Consider the following 14929-nt stretch of genomic DNA (forward strand, 5'->3'; position numbering starts at 1 on the left):
GGTTTTAGGTCTAACATTTAAGTCTTTAATCCATCTTGAATTAATTTTTGTATAAGGTGTAAAGAAGGGATCCAGTTTCAGCTTTCTACATATGGCTAGCCAGTTTTCCCAGCACCATTTATTAAATAGTGAATCGTTTCCCCATTTCTTGTTTTTGTCAGGTTTGTCAAAGATCAGATGGTTGTAGATATGTGGCATTTTTTCTGAGGGCTCTGTTCTGTTCCATTGGAATTTTACTTTTTTAAAGACACAGGAACCCAAAGTATACCTATAGCATATGACATCATCCTATACTGTTAACTGCACAAGGAGATGTATTTAATACTACATCTGCTTTAGTATATCATTGTGATTCCAGCACCTAGCACAGTGCCTGACATGTAGAAGTTCTTCACAAAGAACAAAGTGGCAGTAACAGGAAGCCCAAATGGAGGAGAAACACTCAACAAACTCCGTACACAACTGTCTGACCTCCTTCATGTCAATTTGATAGTTAAGCTTCATGGAATGAGACCCATTCACTTTTGAATCCCTCACAGTGCCTTGCCCATAGTAGGGACAGCTCAATAAATGTTTCATAAAACTATAAATGATGGTTTCTCTTCTCCTGGAATCATTTCTACAGACTTTCCTGCGTTTGATGCATGCATGCCCTGGTGACAGATCATGTGCTAGAACTGGGATAATAGCCATTGTCATAGGACGTTATGTAGTTGGGATTATGTTGGTCATAAAGCAACAGAACGAAAACAAGTAAGAATGGCTTAAAAGAATTGAAAAGCTATTTCTTTCTAATGTTCAAGAAATCTAGAAGCAGGCAACCCATGATTGGAATGGAGCTCCATGGTGTCAGGGACCCAGGTTTCTTCTTTTTGCTCTGCCACAAGTGGCTTCCGTTCCCAAGGTCACCTCATGGTTCAAAATGGCACCTGGAGCTCTGAGCACTAGTCATTACATGAACATTCCAGCCATCAAGAAGGAGGAAGAGGAGAATGAAGGCATGCCTCCCTCTTCAGAAGTTTCATGTACCACCTCCACTTATGTCCCATTGGCCAGAACTTTGTCAAAAAAGCCTGAAAGGCATAGATTTTATTATGGAGTGCCTGGTTCCCAGCTAATGTTTAGGAATCTCTCCCTATGGAAGAAGGGTAGAACTGACATTGGGAAACAACTGGCAGCCTCTGCCATTGACCTGTCCTGAGCCATCCCGTCACTAGCCAATATGAGTTTCATTAAGCATGTAGCATCTACTCTGATGATGTAGGGAAGGTTACCATGACAGTGACTTACAATTAACCAGGTGTTTGGGACCAGTGCCAACAAACACTACCTGAGAGATGACAGACTTCTTTAGTTGCCCCATAATGGCACATTTCCGTTTCTGACATGGTCCCCATGGTGTCACAGGGGTGACCTGGGTCACTACTCTCTGCCTAGCAGAGCCAGGCCATGAACTGCAAGTCAGCATCTTTCCTGCAGCAGTGATTGCTTATGTCCTGCACACGGTGGCTGACTGCAGCATTCAAATCATCAGAGAAATCAGGAAGTTGGAGTTAGGGATTCTCATTACATATATAAAGAAATAGAAGAGGCCAAAGTTTCAGAATACAAGTTATTTGACTCACACTTGTGAGGTCATGGGGTGCTGCCCTTTCTGACATCACTATGGGACTGACAGGCCAGTAGATCTGAGAGCAGAAAAGCAATGATTGGGTCATTTTAGAACAGAGGAAAATAAATGGTTTTTATTTGATAAAAAGCAGATAATAATATTATTCATATTATTAGCTACCATTTAGCTAGGAACTGTGCAAGCCCTATGGTTGCCAGCATCCAAGAAAACCCCCAGTGATACTTGTTTCCTGATATTCATGCCTTTGCATAGTCCCCTCCCATATTAAATCAGGGCTGACCTCTTTAACAAATAGAATACAATGGAAGTGGTGATTGTGACTTCTGAGGCCAAGTCCTAAAATGCATTGCAGTTTCTGCTTTGGTCTCTTGGTGGGTCACTCTGGGAGAAGCGAGTTGTCACTTTGAGGACACTCCATCAATCCTGTGGAGAGGAACTGAGGTCTCCTGCCAAGAACCAGCACCACATATCAGCCACGTGAGTGAACAGCCTTACAAGAAGATCCTCCTGCCCCAATCTAGCCTTTGGATGACTGCAGCCCTGGCTGACATCCATGAACCTTATAAGACCCTGAACCAGTACCACCCAGCTAAACCATTCCTCATTTCCTGACCCTCAGAAACTATGAGATAATTAATTTTTATTGTTCTTTAGGCCACTACATTTTGGGGTAATTTGTTAGGCAGCAAAACATAATGAATACAGCCTCTTTATATAATTTATTCATCACAATACCACTTGAAACTAGGTATTATTTCCCTGTTTTACTGATAAAGAAACTGAGGCTTAGAGAGGTTAGTTAATTTTCCCCCAGGTCAGAGAAGCTCGTAGAAGGGAAGCTGTTACTTTAGCATAGCTCTGCTTGCACAAAACCTATATGCTGAACAACTGCTCACTATGCTACATGGCCTGTGGACCCACTTAGGACTTCCAGAATGCCTGGAAGAGAAAAGCCAAATGTCCCTAAATGAATTGATTCTAGTGAGGGTGATTGTGAGGGTTACATGCTAGCGTTCAAAATTATATAGACTCTATAGGCATCTATTAATCTGTGCTCTAAAATCCACAGCCAGATTGAAACTCAAGTGCATGATTGTGTTATGAAAATCAAAGTGAGGTTAACCCAGGGACTACCTATCAAGAAAGCCCCCATTTAGGTGCTTGGAATGCAGAAAGGTTCCCAAAGTTCCAGCAGAGTCTGTGCAGCCTCAAACAATTGCCTTTACCAGGGCCTTACAACCTGATGTCATTTGGGGATGCTGTATTTAAAGTTGCCTGAGTTACAGAGAACAGGGATATGGTCTATTCTCTCAGAGGTGGGCATGAGCTCTATGGGGTGGAATGATCATTTGCCTCCTTATTTGCCCAAGAAATGTAGGGTGGAATGATCATTTGCTCTCCTCTTTTTTTGTGTGTGTGTGTGATGGATCAGTTTCCATTTACCATCTTGGCTCCCTGCCAGTGTGCTGACAGTGCCAAATTTGGTTGGTACATACTTGTCAGCAAAAGAATGTGAGCACTGCTCTGAAGTCACAGCAAATAATGGGTTTCTGAGATCTGCTCTTTGACTCACAGGTTTCCATGTGTCTCATTCTAGCCAGAGGCTTCACTGCAAGACCAAGAAGCCATTTAATATCTAGTGGAGGTTTCTGGTCTTGTATTGTTGGCTAAGAAAGCCAGAAATGTGGGTGAGAGAGAAGTCTGTTCTTGTTCCCCAGGCTTCCCCCATTGCACTCCAGATGCAAATCTGTTCTGGTAACCACATAGCCAAATAAACAAATGAGGATGGAAAGTCTCTTGCTGAAAAATGAAATGTCATTTCTAAAACAGAATTCATGATCTTCTTTCAGCTCTTTCAAACTTCCCTTTCTATGTTGGTGCCAACATGCCCCTGAGCTCAAAACTTTGGCATTAACATTGACTGTTCCCTCCATTCAGCCTTTCAAATCGAGCCAATCATCCAGGCTTGTCAATTATGCCTTCAAAATATCCTAGGATTATTTCTCCTCCATTTTTACTTTGCTTTTATGTCATCACCTAGATAGATACCCGTGCCCAAATTTCTTTCCCCATTAGTAGCTCTAAGCTGCCTACTGCAATGATTACAAATTTATGCATCTAGCTTTCAAGACCCTGCATAGTTTATTCCTTCCTAACTTTATTAGGCTCAGGTCCCAGTGCTAATCCCTCTGCATACACATGTGCTCATGTGTACATACACACACAGACACACACTGCTGTGTGTATGCACCATGCCCTGCACCATCACTCACCTTTCATTTGGGCTGCCTTCTCTGCAGTTTTGGATGTTCCTTTGATTCTTATTTTTTTAATTTTACTTTTATTTATTTATTTATTTTTGAGACGGAGTCTCGCTCTGTCGCCCAGGCTGGAGTGCAGTGGCGCTATCTCGGCTCACTGCAGCCTCCACCTCCTGAGTTCACGCCATTCTCCTGCCTCAGTCTCTTGAGTAGCTGGGACTACAGGCGGGCGCTGCCATGCCCAGCTAATTTGCATATTTTTAGTTGAGACAGGGTTTCACCATGTTGGCCAGGCTGGTCTTAAACTCCTGACCTCAAGTGATCCACCCGCCTTGGCCTCCCAAAGTGAGGATGTTCCTTTTAATCCTTTGTCTGTCTTAACTCATTCTTAAGGAAAACTTTCTTGCCTCCTGCCGCCCACAGTCATCTCTCCTTTGACTATTTCCACAGGCTGTTATTTTCACTATTGGCCAAACCACACCTCTGCACTAGCCTCATTTTCTAGATCCCTCAGGCTTCTACAATCTCTCTGGACTCAAAAGTCTTTGGGAAAACAAAAATAGAACTGATTGACAGTAAAGCACAGCTCCTGATGACCCAGCTCACAAATGCTGCTAATCAGAGCCACTATCCCAGAGACCACATTGTGCCGAGATTCATGGTTTGCTGGGCAGAAGGAAAAGCACCCGGTAATTGGCTGTGACCACAAAGGTCAACCACATGAACACCCAGCAAGACAGGCATGATAAAAAGCAATAGAAGGCCTGGAGAGAAAAAAGCTGTGGTGGTAAGTGGTACTGGATGTGATTAGAGGTGGGGACAGGAGTTATGAGCAGCAGACACTCTGCAGGAGAGAAGCAAGTTGATGATGAAGTGAGAGAAGATACCAGCTTTATGGTCTGTAGAGGTGGCAATAAGCTCTCTCTCTCTCTCTCTTTCTCATTGTCTCTCTCTTTCTCGTTGTCTCTCACTTTCTCTCTCTCTCTCAATGGTATAGCCCTCAGGAATGAAGAAGACTCTGGGGAAAGCAGCAGCTTCCTCTCCTGCTATGTGGAACATCTCGGTATCATATGTAACCACCTCTGCAATTATCCGCCAGGGGCAGCAAGCAGCTCAAGTACCTACAGATACCAAATGGATAATGTAAATGTGCAAAGTAGGGCAGGTATTAGGAATGGAGAGAGGTGGGAACCATGGCAAATTGAAGAGCACACACTCCATCGAAAGGTGTCCAACTGTGCATCACATCTTCTTAAGATACCATATAGGCTAGACAAGACATATATTTGGGCCAAATATGGCCCACAGCCACCCTGCCTGTAATCTTGGGGCTTCACAGGTGTATGTGCAGCACATCATGACAACTGGTGATGAGAATGATGAACTTGGGTTGCCAACATGTTGGTTATGCTCTTTCAGACTTCCAGGACTAATGTGATCTAATGGGGCTACTGTAAGTGTATTTTGGGAGGTAAGCTTGATGACATGGCTTTATCAGCTACCAGCTACAGCATGGTAGTGGCCCTTAAAGGATTTTTGATCACTTTCAGAAGATCTAGAATAAAAGGCTCATCTTATTGTTCCCTCAGTAACATTGGTGGCTTCTACCCTAGAGGCTGTGCCATAGTTAAGATTCTACTGCTGTTACCATATAACTTTTTTTTTTTAGATGGGGTCTCACTCTGTAGCCCAGACTGGAGTACGGTGGCAGGATCAAGCTCACTGAAACCTCAAACTCCTTGTCTCAAGCTATCCTCCCGCCTCAGCCTCCTGAGTAGCTGTGCCCAGATATATTTATATCAATCGATTGATAGATAGATTTTAGTTTTTGTAGAAATGGGGTGTTGCTCTGTTGACCAGGCTGGTCTCAAACTCCTGGCCTCAAGCAATCCTCCCACCTCGGTGTCCCAAAGTGCTAGGATTACAGTGACTCCACTGCACCCAGCCTCATATAACTTTTTCACTTTCCTTCTCTTTACCTCTTGGTTTCTGCTTATTCTTGACTTGTCTTGCCTTGTGGCCTGCATTCTCCTTGTATTACTCAACTTGTGTCTCATAGGTAGACCAGTTAACATCTATCTATACAGTGCCTTTGCTGGACAGAACTCTCATGGCTACCAGCCGATCTGCACATGGCTGCTTTGGGCCAAGTGCTGAATATCTAAGTCAGCTTAGCATTGGCCAGAGAATCACAGTAACCAGGCAGAAAGCATGGGGGCCCATTCATAAAGAACCACTTATGGTTATCCTCTGAAGGGGCTGTGAGCATAGCAGATACTTGGTGTCATGTCTACAGCACCAAGATGTCTAAAATTACATTCAGGGTAGTCTCTTTAAGAAGGCAGGGAAAAGTTAGTTAAAAGAGGCATAGAAATCTAAGGCTTGACTTAGTTCTATGGAAAGTGAGGCTACTCAAACTGGGTCTTGTTTCTGTATAAATTAGGGTTGTATTTGGCTGCAAGTAACAGAATACCCAATTAAGCGTTCTTAAATAAATATGGATTTATTTTTTACAAGTACAGAGGTAGGTGGTTATTGGTATTGGCTCAGCAGCTCTGTGATATTAAGGTAGCCATCTCTGAGATTCCTTTTGCTTGTGCCTTGTGGTTACAAGATCGCTACTGCAGATCCAGCATTGCCATTTGTGTTCAAAAAACGAAGGACAGGAGAAGGTCCTTGATAGCTCAGGCTGTCCCTTTTATCAGGAAGGCAAAGGTTTTCCAATAACTCACCTATCTCCACCAGCCAATTCCTCTTAACATCTCATTGGCTGGATTTATGGCTTCCTAGCTGCAAGGCAGGCTGGGAAATCGGGCACCTGGCTCTCCAACTAGATTGAAAGTATCTTGTTTCTCAGGCATAAGGATTTTTTCATGTTGTGGTTCAATGAAGCATTGGGTGGCTTATGCAAGAAGTGCAAGATAACAGAAAAAGCAAAGAAAAAAGCAGAGGTTTGAATATGGGCTCCATCATTTACTGACTCTGTATTCTAAAAGTAATTAACCTTGCTGAATGTTATTTTCTTGCTAGAAAAGGGAGGTACTAAATGCCTGCCTAGCAGGGCTGTTGTGAAGATTGAATATTATAGTGTAGTTACAGTTCCTGGCCCTGAAGAGATGCCCCCAAAGAGTCATTATTCTATTGTGGTGTGCTTTGTTCTATCTGATGAGTATGTGGCAAGTAGACACAAAGTGGAAGCAGCAGAACTTTGAGGTGAAGAGCATAGGCCCTAAATCAGGCCACTTGGTCCAGATTTCCCCTCTACCACTTACTAGTTGTGTGACCTTGGAGATGTTACCTGGCCTCCCTAAGCTTCAGTTCCCCTGTCTGTAAACTGGAGATAAGAATAGGACTTATCTCCTAGAGGTACATTTGGAAGAAAGAAAGAAGTAATATACACAAAGCATTGGGCACTGAGCCCAGCACAAAGTATGCGCACAGTAAGTGTTAGCTATTATTAATATTGATTGGATTTTTTTCCCCTTGGCCCAGAAGTAAACTTATTGAACCAAAAGAGCAAGTGCATTGCCATTGAAACTCTTTAAAACCAAGTCCTTTTCAATCCCTAAAGTATACCAACTATTATAACTGGAAGCAGCAGCATACCAAGAGTGGGTTTGGGCATGGGCGGTGGGGGGGCTTCCCTATATTCAGGAATTAAGAGGGTTCATTGTCCGTGTAGAATTTTTTAAAAATAATTTTTAAAAACCCAAGTGAAATAAAACATTGATCTGCTTTTTATGATCACCATCTGCCAACATTTCTAAACAATGTCATTGATAAAATTGCCCCCTCACAAAACTTTTGTTTGCTTAAGTTCTAAACATTGCTGCAATGACTATTGAGTTTTAATAATAGATCCGTAAGTTGCTCATCAGCACATTTTTATTACTTATCCTTTAATAAAGATTGTGTTCTTTATTAAAGTAAAGTACTGGAGAACTCTGAGTTATATAGTCAGCCCCTCATGCCTACAGACTCCATTTGTAACAGTTTTGAACTGGGGCTGGCTTCAATTTGTATCTCCAACTTGAGCAGTCCTTCACATTCCTGCATGCAAACAGCAGACCCAGCAACACAGATTTAGCGGCTGCAAAGACAAAAACATGGAATTTGAGTTACTTCAATTCTGTGTGACTTTGGGAAATTTTATTTCTATTATATTTAAATTTAAATTGGCTAACAGAGCATGAACTGTGAGGTATGGTATTTATTTGAGCATATTTGAGTGATCTTTTAAAAGGAAATTATTCTTTTAAAATTACTTGTTTTTCAGAGTAAACATCAAGAAGATTGTGCTTATTTCTGATTATTACATGATTACTGCTGAAAATATTTTTGTTATATAGAGGATGTATTAGTTTGTTCTCATGCTGCCATAAAGAAAGAAAGGGGTTTAATTGATTCACAGTTCTTCATGGTTGGGGAGGTCTCAGGAAACTTACAGTCATGATGGAAGGTATCTCTTCAAAGGGCAGAAGGAGAGAGAATGAACGCTGAGTGCGGGGGAAGCCCCTTATAAAACCACCAGATCTCGTGATAAACACTATCACGAGAACAGCATGGGAAAAACCGCCCCTCATGATTCAAGTATCTCCACCTGATCCTGCCCTTGACATGTGGGGATTATTACAATTCAAGGTGAGATTTGGGTAGGGACACAAAGCCAAACAATATCAGAGGAAGCGGAGATTAAGAAATGATTTACTCTGGTAACAAATATGCTCATTGTGCCACAGCACAGAAGGGACTTAGAATCTAGTGTAAGCCCTTCACTCTACAATTATCAGAAGGGAAGTTGTCTGAGGTCACCCAGCTAGGCAGTAGCAAAGAGACTAGACAAAACTCTCCTAGCTGTTGCCGGACTATTTTTTCCATCCTCTACTCCCAAGGTAACTGAAATAGAACTATAGTGTTAGTGTTTCTCAAACTGATAAAGAATCAATTTCTGAAATTTTTCAATCTATTACAGAATAATACTAGCACACAGCCCAGACTACTGGCAGTTCATCATTCAAGTTCATACCATCCAAACAGTCACTCTCCTGCTGAACAAGATAAGTCCACTGATCACACACTTGGATATAGCAGCAATATCAAGTTGCCATAAACGTTTTTAAATGTTTACTCTCAATTTCTGTTCTTATCCCATCATAGACTGGTGATGGTTTCCTGACCAGCTTTGAGTAGCTCTGTACCATCTCATATAGAGTCCATAGCAGGGACTTATGGGCAGGAAAATATCTCTGGATAGTTAGATAAGCAAATTTTAGCTTTTGGGGTGTTTTGACTTTGTTAAATTTCTGTGAGGTTAAGGGCTTAGGTTTGAATTACCATCTGTATACTAGCTGCATGGCCTAAGCATCTTTAGGTGAGTTTTCTCATCCATAGAACAAGGGAACATTAGTGCCTAGCTCAGAGGGGCTTTTAAGGGGATATGCGTGTGCAACCGAGGGTGGGGGTTGACATGTAGTAAGCCATCTTGTGTATTAGCTATTATTAATTTTATTGCCCCCTCCTCTTTTTTTTAATGTGGTGGGAGGAGGGTGTTGCAGAATAATGTGTCACAGTATAGTTACTATTATTAGGGTTGTTGCTTTTCTAGCCAGAAACCTCTGTGGCCGGTGGCGCCTTTGCCTGAGTTATTGTCCTGCATCCAGGAAGAATGAGGCATGCAGACAAGTGGAGAGTGAGCAAGCTGAAGAGGAGCTTTATCAAGTGGTAGAACAGCTGAGAGGAAACCGGCAGTGGGTAGCTCCTCTCTGCAAGCAGGTCATCCCGTCACCTCTGCAGCTCTCAGCAAATGCTTGGACTGGGTGGCTCCTCTCCACAGGCAAGTTGTCCCAATGAGTGTTCAGCTCTCAGCAGAAAGGGTAGTTTCTGTCTGCTGAGAGCAGGCCCTAGCTCCTCTCTGCAGCTGGTTGTCTGGATGTCTGCTGCTCTCAGCAGAGAGGAGACCCTGGAGAGGCTAGCTCTTCTCTGCAGCTGGTCATCCAGAAGTCTGCTCTGCTCTGGCTGAGTCGGGGGTTTTTATGGTCTTCGGCAGGGGGGTAGTGCATGCTGATTGGTCCATGGGCAGCCATAGGTGGGCCCAGGGTAAAGCACCCCGAGTTCCCCCTCTGGTCAGCAGGACTGGCAGCCTGGTCCCCAGGCTTTAGGACTTTCCCAGGCTGAAGGTGAGGCTTCACCGGGGACCCAACCCCTTCTGCCCAGGAGCCTGTCTGCCTCCCCCTGCTGTTCATGGCACCCAGGCTATTTGTCCCAAGGTGAGCCTGCAGGCCAGTGGCTGAGCTGCCCTCACCCCTGCCCCTCAGCTTCCCTCCCATGCTTGTTGGTACCCAAAGTTCAGAGGGGGCTGAGGGAGCAGGGGGCTGGCGTATCAGTACTGTCCCAAGCATGCGTCCACCTGGCCAGGCTGCGTCAGTACCCGGGCTTGGCCCCAACCTTACTATATGATCAGAGCAGGCACTGGGAGCAGGGAGAGGCCAGGCAGTGGGAGCAGGCACTTCCGAGCCTGTTGGGGGCAGGGGCACCTTCCTGGGCCCCCAAGGCACAGAGACACCCGGTCTGGAGCTGCACCAGGGCAGCTGCAGCAGCACCGGAGGAAAGCAGGGCTCCTGCCTGCTCCCTAGAGTGGGAGCCCAGCCACACTTTCCCACCACAGCCAGTGTCTTGGCAGCAGCCACTGTAGATGGGCTGTTGCTGCCATCACCATAAGGCAGCCCAGGGAAGAAATTATGCCAAGTCAGGAGTTAGAGCTGTGAGCTCTGGCCCTGTTTTCTGGTGACCTGGCAGGATCACTACGCTAGAGGTGCATTCAGGAAGCAAGGATGGGGCATCGTCCTGCGCCAGGCTTTCACTGTCCCTGGCAGAGAGATGGTCCCTGTTCTCGAGGGTCTCACGTCGTGGAGAAGAAGCAGAAGAGATACTGTCAGCAGATACAGGGGCTATCACAGAGGCAGGATCCCACGCAGAAGAACTCCAGCTAGCTCTTCTCCATCTTAAGTTTCCCAGTTTGAGCTCACAGAGAGAGCCCAGTTGGGTTTGTGTTACACAAGGGCACCGTCTCCATCTTTGCTTCCCTTGAGGAGAGATTGTCACCTTGTCATGGGACTCACGATGACCTTGACATTGCTGCATCTCCTCCCATGACACAGTGGTTTTTCACTGATCCTGGATAAATGAATTCACTGCAGTGGTGCTGGTGGCAGGGGGCGTGGAGGGAACAGGAAATACTACAGAAAAGGGGAGATGTTGTATTCGGGCTTCGAAGGATGAGGAGGAATCTGCATTGCAAGGTGAATGCCCAGGGGTTGGACATGTTCCGTGACAATAAAAAGTCCCCATCTTTCTAAGATCTGGCTTTCTCATCTGCGGGATGAGGATAAGGAAACTGCCCTTGCCTCACTCATGGCATCCTTGGGAGTGTCCTCTGACGGGCCCAAGGTAGAAATGTTTTAGGAACTATGAACTGCTGTACAAATTATTATATAATACTCAGCCCCCAGCACAAACATTGACTGTCAGCAGAGAGGGTTAGAACAATTTTTTTGCAAGTTGATGAATTATTTTAATCTTTTATAAAGTGAACTCTCCCAGAATGGTTTTCATTAATGTCCGATACCCACAACTGAACCACCACGCCACTTGTCTTTTACTAAAACACTGATAAAACAGAATCCAGCTTGCCTTTGTGAACGTGTTAAAAACGATGTTTTCAGGGAGAACAATAGAAAAGTAGCCAGTATTGTCAGTTTGACATTCCTTGCTAGGATTTATTCAGGCTGCTGATGTCTATATGCAAACAGTACATTTAGAAGCCAAATGGGTTCTGGTGCCTTATGAATTTCTTTCTTCTCCCCAATTTGCGTAGAGGGGAGGCCAGCAGGAAATGTAGTGGCAATCAAATTTCACTTGCAATGAAACAATGCAGTGTTTTTGACTGTGGATGGGTGTTTAAATAATCATGACAGTAGCAGCTGGTTCCTTTCTTCCTTTGTCCAATTAGGTGCTGTTTTTTCTGCAAGGATTACTCAAAGGCGGTCAAACCTTGATCCTCCCTGTGTCAAAAGTCTGCCTGAAAGCCTGACTTATCATCATCTAAGAAGAAACAGCACATTTATTTTTCTGTCTGGGTGTGACACCATTTCAGAGAAAGGTTGCTAGCTTTAAGCTGAAATGTTATTTCATCCCTGGAGTGTAGGTGAAGGCTGTTTCTTCTAGGGATTGGAGAGAACTGTGCCAGCTGAGGCAAGTACTCAGGATAGCCAGATGCTGTCAGCAAACAAAGAGTCTCGGTGGAAAGTGAGAAAGTGTGCATTAGGGTGAAGAGGCTGAATTGCCACCTATCAGTAGCTCTGGGAAGAGAGAAGCTCTGTAAATAATCCACTTTCAGGCAGTTTAATGCTTTGAACATAGTAACAGCCCATGCGCAGAAATCATCTGATAGAGCAGACTGCAAATTTCACTTCCAGCAGTGTGGTTGTTCTTGCACTACAAGCAAAGGTTCTGGCAGCCTAGGGAGGAAGAGGGAAGAGAAGGAGGGGGACTTTGAAATAAGGCCTGGCCCTCCTCCCACCTCCATGATGCCACGGGGAAGGGGTATCTCAGAAGGGATCCTAGCTATTGATTAGAGCCAGTGTAATTTTCTTTTTCAGCACTTAAGACTGTTTCCCACTACCTGTAGACTTCTCAGAGTAATGAGTCAATGGTGTCCATGGAGCACCTCTTATATGTGCAACTGATCCCCAGCATCCGGAGAGTGGCATAAGGTTTACAAAATGTTTTTCATTTACGGTGTTGTATATTTTTCCTCCCAATAATCCTGATGGGTAAGAACAGACATGGAAGTTATTTCCCTGAAAAAAGAGGTAAAAGAATAAGATGTCATAATAATAATAATAATAATGGCTCAAATTTATTGAGCATTTACCAGACTTACTATCCAAATGATCACATTTAATTCTCATAACCACCTTGTAAGGGAGGTACTCATCACTCCCAATTTGCAGATGAGAAAACTGAGGTTCAGAGAAGTTAAGTAAACAGCCTAGGTCATACGAGTAGGACACAGCCCACTCCAGCTGAGACAGAGCCTGTGGTCTTCTGAATCACTATGCTATGCGGCCTGGGTCTCTTTGACACTTAGCCCTGTTCGTCCTCCAGGGAGAGACATTTGACCTGTATTAAGAGCCTACTGTGTGCCAGGAATAGCTCTAGACACTGGTGATGCATTCGTTCACTCAACAAATATTTCAGTATTTCCTGAGTGCTCACTACATGCCAGATTCTGTTTTGTGTTTGGGGTACATCAGTGAACAAAGCTCTCTGCCTTCCTGGAGTGTACGTTCTACTGGAGCAGGCAGACAAGAAACAGGACACATTTAAGAAAATCATATGGTATGTTAGCAAGTGAAACACTCTATGGAAGAAAGAAAACTTACAGCATAGTAAAGGGTACCAGGAATGCTGGAGTGGCGGTAGACAGGGTACACTTTTAAATAAAGTGGCCAAGAGAGGTCTCATTAAGAAGGTGGCATTCAAACACAAAAATGGAAGGAAATGAGGGAAGTAACTGTGTCCACATATAGGGAAGAGCATTACAGACAGAGGGAAGAGGCAGTGCCCAGCATGTTGAAAGAACAGCAAGAGGGTAACATGGCCAGAACTGTGAATGAGGAAGAGACAGCAATAGAGATGTGATCACAGCATGGTGAGGACCCAGTCATGGCAGGCCCCCACGTCACTGTGAAGACTCTGAGTGAAATGGAGTGCCCTGGCAGAGCTCTGAGCAGAGGAATGGCCTTTTCTTGTTTTTGTGTTTAAAGAACCACTCTGAATGCTATTTTGAGATGAACTCTAATGTGGCAAGGGTGGAGGCAGGTCAGAGCCAATGCAGTGATCTAGGGAAGAGATAATGCTGGCTCGGGCTGGGCAGTGGTGAAGGTAGTAAGAAGTGGTCAGATTCTGTGGGTGTTTTGAATGTAGAGCCACATTACAAGACTACCAAGTCATTAAATCAACTGAAACCTGGAGTTTCAAAAAACCTAGACTTAATAAAACCATTTTCATAACAGAGGAACAGAACATAGGATTTCATGAATGGTGACTTAGAATACTGAAAATGAGTGCTAGTTAGGAAAGAACTATACTTAGACCCAACAGAAAGCATGTCAATAAGAAAACTAGAAAACATAATACATTCCTGTTGTTGTTCCTTGTTTCATTAAATTCAATGCATTCACAAAAATAAAGCAAGCCTCACTAACAAAGCCACATCATTTATAACTTTGCCCTTGTGATTGTGCTGTGAGTACATTCCACAGACAGAGTTAACAGTATTTTAAGAACCATTGCTTCTTTGTTTTCCAAGCTGAACCCTGTTTTACTCCATTGGGAAATACAAATAATGGGAGAAAAGGAAGCAAGATAATGCAAGTATTAATTAACCATTCCTGATCCCTATGACTACAGACACTTTGTGATTATGAGAATCCTAAGAAAAATGGCTTTTTTCTTCTAGGCTTCATCTATTAGATGCTAATGTGGAGAACAAAGTGGCCAGATGAACTTGATTAGCATCACTCTAAAGGAAGATGAGTTGTACATAGGCAGTTGTCGTGGGCTTGGTGTTTTTTACCTTCTCTATATAGCACAGGAAGTGTTTTGCTGCTAAGACTCGGTGGATCATCATTTGTTCTTTTATCATGGGTGGGTGTGGGCAGAAGATGAGCATCAACAACATTTACTGCTTGACTCCTATGTGCCAGCACTCTGCTACTGTCTCATTCTCCTTTGTACACCCAGTTTATAGTCTTTTAATTCAGCCTGACAGTGTTCTTTATTGAGGTGCGCACCATCATTAATGTTCACAGCTGAATGAAGATCTGGCTTTCTAAACAGCTACAGGATTGATGGTTTTATATTAAGGGAGCATTCTCCTCAATGGAGCTGACTTTTAAAAGTGGACTCTGGCATTGGATTAAGTTCTGAGTATTAGGAGATCACTTAGAAGGTCTGTACCTTCCTGCTTGCC

The sequence above is a fragment of the Pan troglodytes genome, chromosome 6 (genome assembly GCF_028858775.2).
Source record: "Pan troglodytes isolate AG18354 chromosome 6, NHGRI_mPanTro3-v2.0_pri, whole genome shotgun sequence".
NCBI lineage: Eukaryota > Metazoa > Chordata > Mammalia > Primates > Hominidae > Pan > Pan troglodytes.